General features: G+C 32.0%; 1 pseudogene; it reads left to right on the top strand.

Moving 5' to 3' along the window:
* Positions 1-1,390: 1,390 nt before the first annotated feature.
* The window catches only part of LOC111083365, a 7,127-nt pseudogene continuing 1,613 nt past the window's right edge, over positions 1,391-6,904 (top strand).

The following is a 6,904-nucleotide window of genomic DNA, read 5'->3' as shown; positions in this document are numbered from 1 at the left end:
AACTGCTTCGAAAGATGGACACTGATGACATTATCAGAAATTTTGCACTGAAAAAATCCCGTAAAGTTTACATTTGATTTATTTTGATGTATTGTATGTGAGCAATTTTGTTTAATGTTTGAAAAAAACCTTCTCTTATTGTTTCATTTTCTTCTATTAAAATAAAATAAAATTCTATTTTATATTTTTTATAATTTTATAATATTTAAATTTCTTAAATGATTTGAAATATACTTTTCGTAGGCACTGTGTCCATAGTGCTTAACAGATAATACAGCTCTGTGCGTAAATTTGTCTCGTACGCATTATGTGTCATTATTCTTGTTCAGAGACGATACCTCCGGCAAGATGGCGGTAGCACAAAGTACAGAAAGCTTACGGTCAATGGTTAGCAGTCTCTCCTGTTGCTATATACCAATGTTAGCATAGGTTTCATTTTATGTAGTTTGGGAGCTAAACAAAAGTTACTTTTTGGCAGTTGGCTCTAAACTATAACTAGTTTATCTTATGATCGGTCGTCCCAGTTGAACAGCGGTATGGCTACAGACTTACAACGCTAGAAACCGGGCTTTGATACCAGATGGGCAGAGTACAGATAGCTCATTGTGTAGCTTTGTGCTTAAACTACAAACAAACAAACAATTTTATGATCGGCTTAACAATCTCATACGATAGTAGATATCAATTAAAATAACATAATGCAGTGTCGAAGTGACTATTTATAAATACACATATAGCTCAGCGATAATTTTAAGTATTTACACCATAAAATTCGGGGTTCGTTTCCCCGCGGGAGACACGTTATGGATATTCCATTGTATAGCGTTACGCTGGAAGAAAACGAACAAACAAAATACATGTAAATAGTTTTAATATAATTGTAGTTAAATCTACAGTTATTTTTACTTCTGATTATCCATACATTTACTTTCTTCAAAGCTGAATGGTTAGTGAGAGAGCTTATGATGCTAAAAATTGGGTTTCGATGCTCGCGGTAGGCACAGAACAGATAATCCATTGTTTAACGTTATTCTTCAAACACTATCTATTTGTGTTTTGTCCACTACAGCTATATAAATCAAAAAGTTTAGATACTGAACGCATTTAAAGGTTGATTTTCACGAAGTATTGTATATTAATAATGGTAAGGTGATTATTAACACCTTCCATCCCTACACTACATCTTTTATTTATACTTCAAAAAATGATCGCTTCTTTTCTGAGTTTTGATGTTTATATTCGTCTCCTTTTTTATTTTCTTACGTTTTATTTATTCTGTGGTAGAAATTCTTTTTTTTTTTTTTTTTTAGTATGACGTAATTCCAAGAAAGTACTCGGAAGATTTATAGTAACCGTGGCTATAGCGCGTCCTCTCGTGTGCAAACTTGCTAATAGTTTTGCGGTAGATTGAGTAAGGGACGGACTAATGTTTTACTCGTTTTAATACTGTTACTGGTAATGTGATAGAAATAGTACTAGTACAATAATACTAATAGAAAAATAACATACTAGAAATGCAGAAATATGAAAAGCTTGAGAAGATCGGAGAAGGTGATGAAAAATTAGTTTGTGATGTGCCATTTTAAAATATTATATTTAGTCTAGTTTTTTAAAATTTTGCTTATCAATATCATGCATATTGACTTAGTGAAGTTACTCGTATGTTCTTATTACTCTTAAGGGATATTAATAACGTAGTACTACTGTTCAATAGACTGTAGAGTAGGCCTACTTGTAATACTATTACTACTACTAGTGCTACAATAATAATTAATTATTATTAATAATACTAATTACATGCGCTACGATATTACTAATATTAGTAGAAATAAATAGTTTGAAAAAAAGAGCTAATACTATAAGTAAAAATTTTAAATTAGGATACGTTAATTTAGTTCTCCGATCAAGTTTTTGTTGGAGTAACACTTACGGTACACTGCTCAAAAACGTACAACAGATGCACTTAATTTTGCATTAGGCCTAATGTAAATTTACACTGTTGATTATTAATGTTGTTATTAGTGTTAATATCACGTCAGAAACTTTAATTTTAACTCATAATTCAGTATCTAAGCTTTGTTTATTATTCACCTACTAGAACAGATATAATTAGTAATGAGATTATCTAGTATTAATTGTTAATTACTGTTGAATATCTGACTTGCAAATAGCAACTAGAAATAGGTTCATGTTCATACAGTTTCTGCTGATGAGTGTGCATCTCAAGTAACTGATTGACATATGGGTTGTTCAGGTTTAATTACATGGGAAAAAAATGTACTCAACCCCTCTTCCCCTACACCTTAAAATATTCTATAGTTTAAGATTAACACACCTATATGTCTATAATTCATAAATACTAAAAAAATCACTCTGGAATTAACTGTGATTTTTCTGTTATATGAACAAAGTCTTATTTAGAAGAATGTCTTGTCAGACGATTCAGTTACTTAAAAGTGAAACAAACCTGTTTTTCATTCTTCTGATTGTTCTTGAAAAATATTAGAAACATTTTTTTCGAATCAGTTATTATAAAACTTATCAAATCAACATATGTATGCCTTTACTTAAAACTGAACCATAAGCATATGTGATTGATTAATCATCTTATATAAATATAAAAAATAATTTAGTTGGGCTTCTTCTGTAATATCGAAAAGCCGTTTTAGATGAGCATATTTGACTAAATAAGAAATCTCATTTAGTGTAGATAGCATACATGTCAACCAATTATTTATACATGTATAAATCAAAAATGATTCATAAATTCACTGTTATTATTGTTGTTATAGTTTTGTATACCTTATTGTGGATAACTTTATATGTTACAGTATCATTGCTTGGTTTTTGAGGTTCACGCGTACCTAATTTGGAACGAAAGGGATGTTTTTTGTCTTCATTTTATCATACAACCCAGGAATAACTGTGTTTTTCAACACGTTTGTTAAACTTGTCATACAAATGTTAAAAGTTACGTACATGGTCTGTTTATTATATCATCAAAACTAAAGAATAGTGTGAATTTAAAATGTACAGACACACTCCTGACGTGTCTTGGGAGTCGCAAATTTCACTAGCCTGACCTCTTTAAATATGATACACTGCAAAATTGCACCTTCGAAGGTGTTTTTTTGACACAACTGTAACATGGAGACAACAAGGGACCATTTGGACCTTCAAGGGACTCTTGCATACCAATCCTTTATTCTTTTCAGTAAATTATTGATTCCAATTTTAAAGTCAAGTAAAGAACTGGTCTCCATAAACCAACTTTCCTGTTAGAAAAATTAAATTGCCTTCACTGTAGCCTAGCCTTCCTTTTCAGAATCTTACTTGTCTCCTTTCAATCTTTTTTTTTCTTCTTCAGATTATAGCACAACATTATCTGAGAGATTGGGAAATCTTTAACAGTTTAGTAAAGGATTATTTCCATTAATGTTTTTAATTTGAATGAACTGACTTATGTGACTCATCTGGCAGATCGTTTTGATATTACAGAAATAATTCAATTTTTGTCTGACTGATCCTTAGCTGTGACTTGAAGTTGAGTATTTGCTATAACTTTATTTTAAATACTTGTTAAACATTAATGTAAATATGAGTATATTTGTTTACATAGTTTGATTTTGTACATTTTTTTTATAGTAATTTTCATCCTGGGTTTAGTTCATATTACCATACTGAAGTAATGTAAACATATTTTATGATCACCTAATAGAAATGGTTAGAGATATCAAGGTAAATAAATGTCGGTGTGTAAAGAAGAAAAAGGGGTTTGTTATGAAAATAGAAATTGTTGGAAGAGATTTCAGCCGTGATCTGTGACTTGCATTGACATCGGTGTAAGAAATATCGTTGGTGTTAGGCATCGGTTTGGATGGAAGAGATTTCAGCCGTGATCTGTGACTTGCATTGACATCAGTGTAAGAAATATCGTTGGTGTTAGGCATCGGTTTGGAAGACAAAATCATTTGTAGATTCTTGTATGTTTATCAGTGGTTATGTTTGACAGTTAACCAGTTTACTTGCAGAATGTGTAATTGATGCATTTGTATCATATAATTATTTTCCTTATTTTAAAATCTTTAAATTGTACTAAAGGAATGTTTGTGTAACAAAAATTAATCTCATCTTTTTGTAGGTACCTATGGCACGGTTTTTAAAGCTAAGAACCGTGAAACCCAAGAGATAGTGGCCCTGAAGAGAGTTCGTCTGGATGATGATGATGAGGTGTGTATTGAAGATTAAAATTACCATTAACATTCTCCATCCAGACTAGAATATTTGTATATTTCTGGAAGTCATTATACCTGAGGTTTTTACCATTAACATTCTCCATCTAGACTAGAATATTTGTATATTTCTGGAAGTCATTATTTCTTTGCTTTAGATACTAGTGAATTGAAAGATGTTAATGAAGTTTACAGATGGCTTGAATGGGTATTGAAATATATTTTATTACGAGTAACAAGTGTACAATATTTTGACAAGTCTTAGGCTTCCTTTATTTTGTATTTGTTGATGTTTGGTTTTTATTTAAAATTACATTGTTTTGTATAAATATAGAGGGGTTTGTTTGAGTTGAGTTTTTTTTTATTGTGTTTGGTGAACCTGGTTTCCAATTTTCTTCCAGTTTCTTCAATGTAGAATTCTAGACAATTATTACACAATGTTGGTATTGTGTGATTCTACATAATTTTTATGTATGTAACAAATTTTGCCCATACCAAACCTAGAATCCATGACTAGTGGTTTAGGTATTCCACCAACTACTTTCAATTTATCAGACAAGTCTGGTTTTACACATACCTAACTTTAAGTATCTAAGTAGTTTGTCTCTGAGTCAATAACACATATTATCTCTCAGTCAACATTATAAGGCTGTTGACTCAAGAACGTCCAACTAGTAAAATGTTTTAACTAGAATATGATGGTCACTAACTTGCTGTCTGTATAACAGGTGAGGACTTAAACTCTAAGTGGACATGGATCTCCAAAAAATATTTCTACACTGATTCAGAAAGTCATAAGTAAATATTTTTTACACTGAGCCAGAGTGCCACAAGTGAACACTTTTTGCACTGAGCCAGAGTGCCACAAGTGAACACTTTTTGCACTGAGCCAGAGTGCCACAAGTGAACACTTTTTGCACTGAGCCAGAGTGCCACAAGTGAACACTTTTTGCACTGAGCCAGAGTGCCACAAGTGAACACTTTTTGCACTGAGCCAGAGTGCCACAAGTGAACACTTTCTGCACTGAGCCAGAGTGCCACAATTGAACACTTTTCTTAAGAGTTTCACGAGTAAGCAGTCTTCATTCATGAACACGTGTTAAGATATATGGTATGGGTGTTCATATTTTGTTTTACACATTAATTTGTTCATTGATTTTATTGTATTCTGAGATATCATAAAACTGAAAGACCAAATAGCACATTTGTATCCTCATTTTTATGTAACATTAAGCTGTCCTATTCGAAACTATTTATTTACGATCTTTTTAAGGTAGTTTATTGAAGACGAGGACACATTCCAAGGCCTACCAAAGCTGCTATAAACTAATGTTTTGGAACTTAAAAGTACATTTTTTTTCCTAGGGCGTACCAAGTTCAGCTTTGAGAGAGATATGCTTACTAAAGGAACTGAAACTTAAAAAGTACGTTTTTTTTCCTAGGGCGTACCAAGTTCAGCTTTGAGAGAGATATGCTTACTAAAGGAACTGAAACTTAAAAGTACGTTTTTCCTAGGGCGTACCAAGTTCAGCTTTGAGAGAGATATGCTTACTAAAGGAACTGACGTTTTTTTTTAGGGCGTACCAAGTTCAGCTTTGAGAGAGATATGCTTACTAAAGGAACTGAAACACAAAAACATTGTACGGTAGGTAATACAAAATATTTTTATAGTTATCAGTTTCTGTTAAAATTCTGATCGTCATTAATATGAACAATGAATGAAACTATGAGCAAAAAACTAGAGCTACCGAACTTGTTCAATAGGTGGCTGTCTGCATCACTGACCGTTCCCTAAGTTTTCATCTTGTTACAGTGTGGGATTTAAACTTCTAATCATTGTATATAAAATAACCAATTATACTTGTCATATAAGAGATTATGTTAGGCCTATGATATTCTTTAACACTACATTCTAATTCTAGTTCTGTAGGGATTTTCCAGAATAATAACGGTGTAGCAATAGCTCTGTATCTTTACCAGTATTACTGAACACTTTACTGAACTACTTGTAGTGACAGGTTAATAAAATGATGAGCATACAGTGTGGCCCGAATTAAAGAAGGTGATTGTACAGTATTGAGAAAACCAAAGGAACAGCTAACTTATGTTACAAATAGTTGTTTTAGCTGTGACAATTATGTATTTTTTAATCCTGTGGCTATTGTAGGTTTAGTGGGAACTCGTACAGACAAGAATATAGGTGATGCATGTATTTATAAGCTACATTTTCCAATTATGTAATTTTAATCCTGTGGCTATTGTAGGTTTAGTGGGAACTCGTACAGGTGATGCATGTATTTATAAGCTACATTTTTCCAATTATGTATTTTTTAATCCTGTGGCTATTGTAGGTTTAGTGGGAACTCGTACAGACAAGAATATAGGTGATGCATGTATTTATAAGCTACATTTTTCCAATTATGTAATTTTTAATCCTGTGGCTATTGTAGGTTTAGTGGGAACTCGTACAGACAAGAATATAGGTGATGCATGTATTTATAAGCTACATTTTTCCAATTATGTAATTTTTAATCCTGTGGCTATTGTAGGTTTAGTGGGAACTCGTACAGACAAGAATATAGGTGATGCATGTATTTATAAGCTACATTTTTCCAATTATGTAATTTTTAATCCTGTGGCTATTGTAGGTTTAGTGGGAACTCGTACAGACA

The sequence above is a fragment of the Limulus polyphemus genome, unplaced genomic scaffold (genome assembly GCF_000517525.1).
Source record: "Limulus polyphemus unplaced genomic scaffold, Limulus_polyphemus-2.1.2 Scaffold9270, whole genome shotgun sequence".
Taxonomy (NCBI): Eukaryota; Metazoa; Arthropoda; class Merostomata; order Xiphosura; family Limulidae; genus Limulus; species Limulus polyphemus.
The sequence above is the reverse complement of the archived record's forward strand: the minus strand, read 5'-3'. Positions and strand labels throughout refer to the sequence as shown.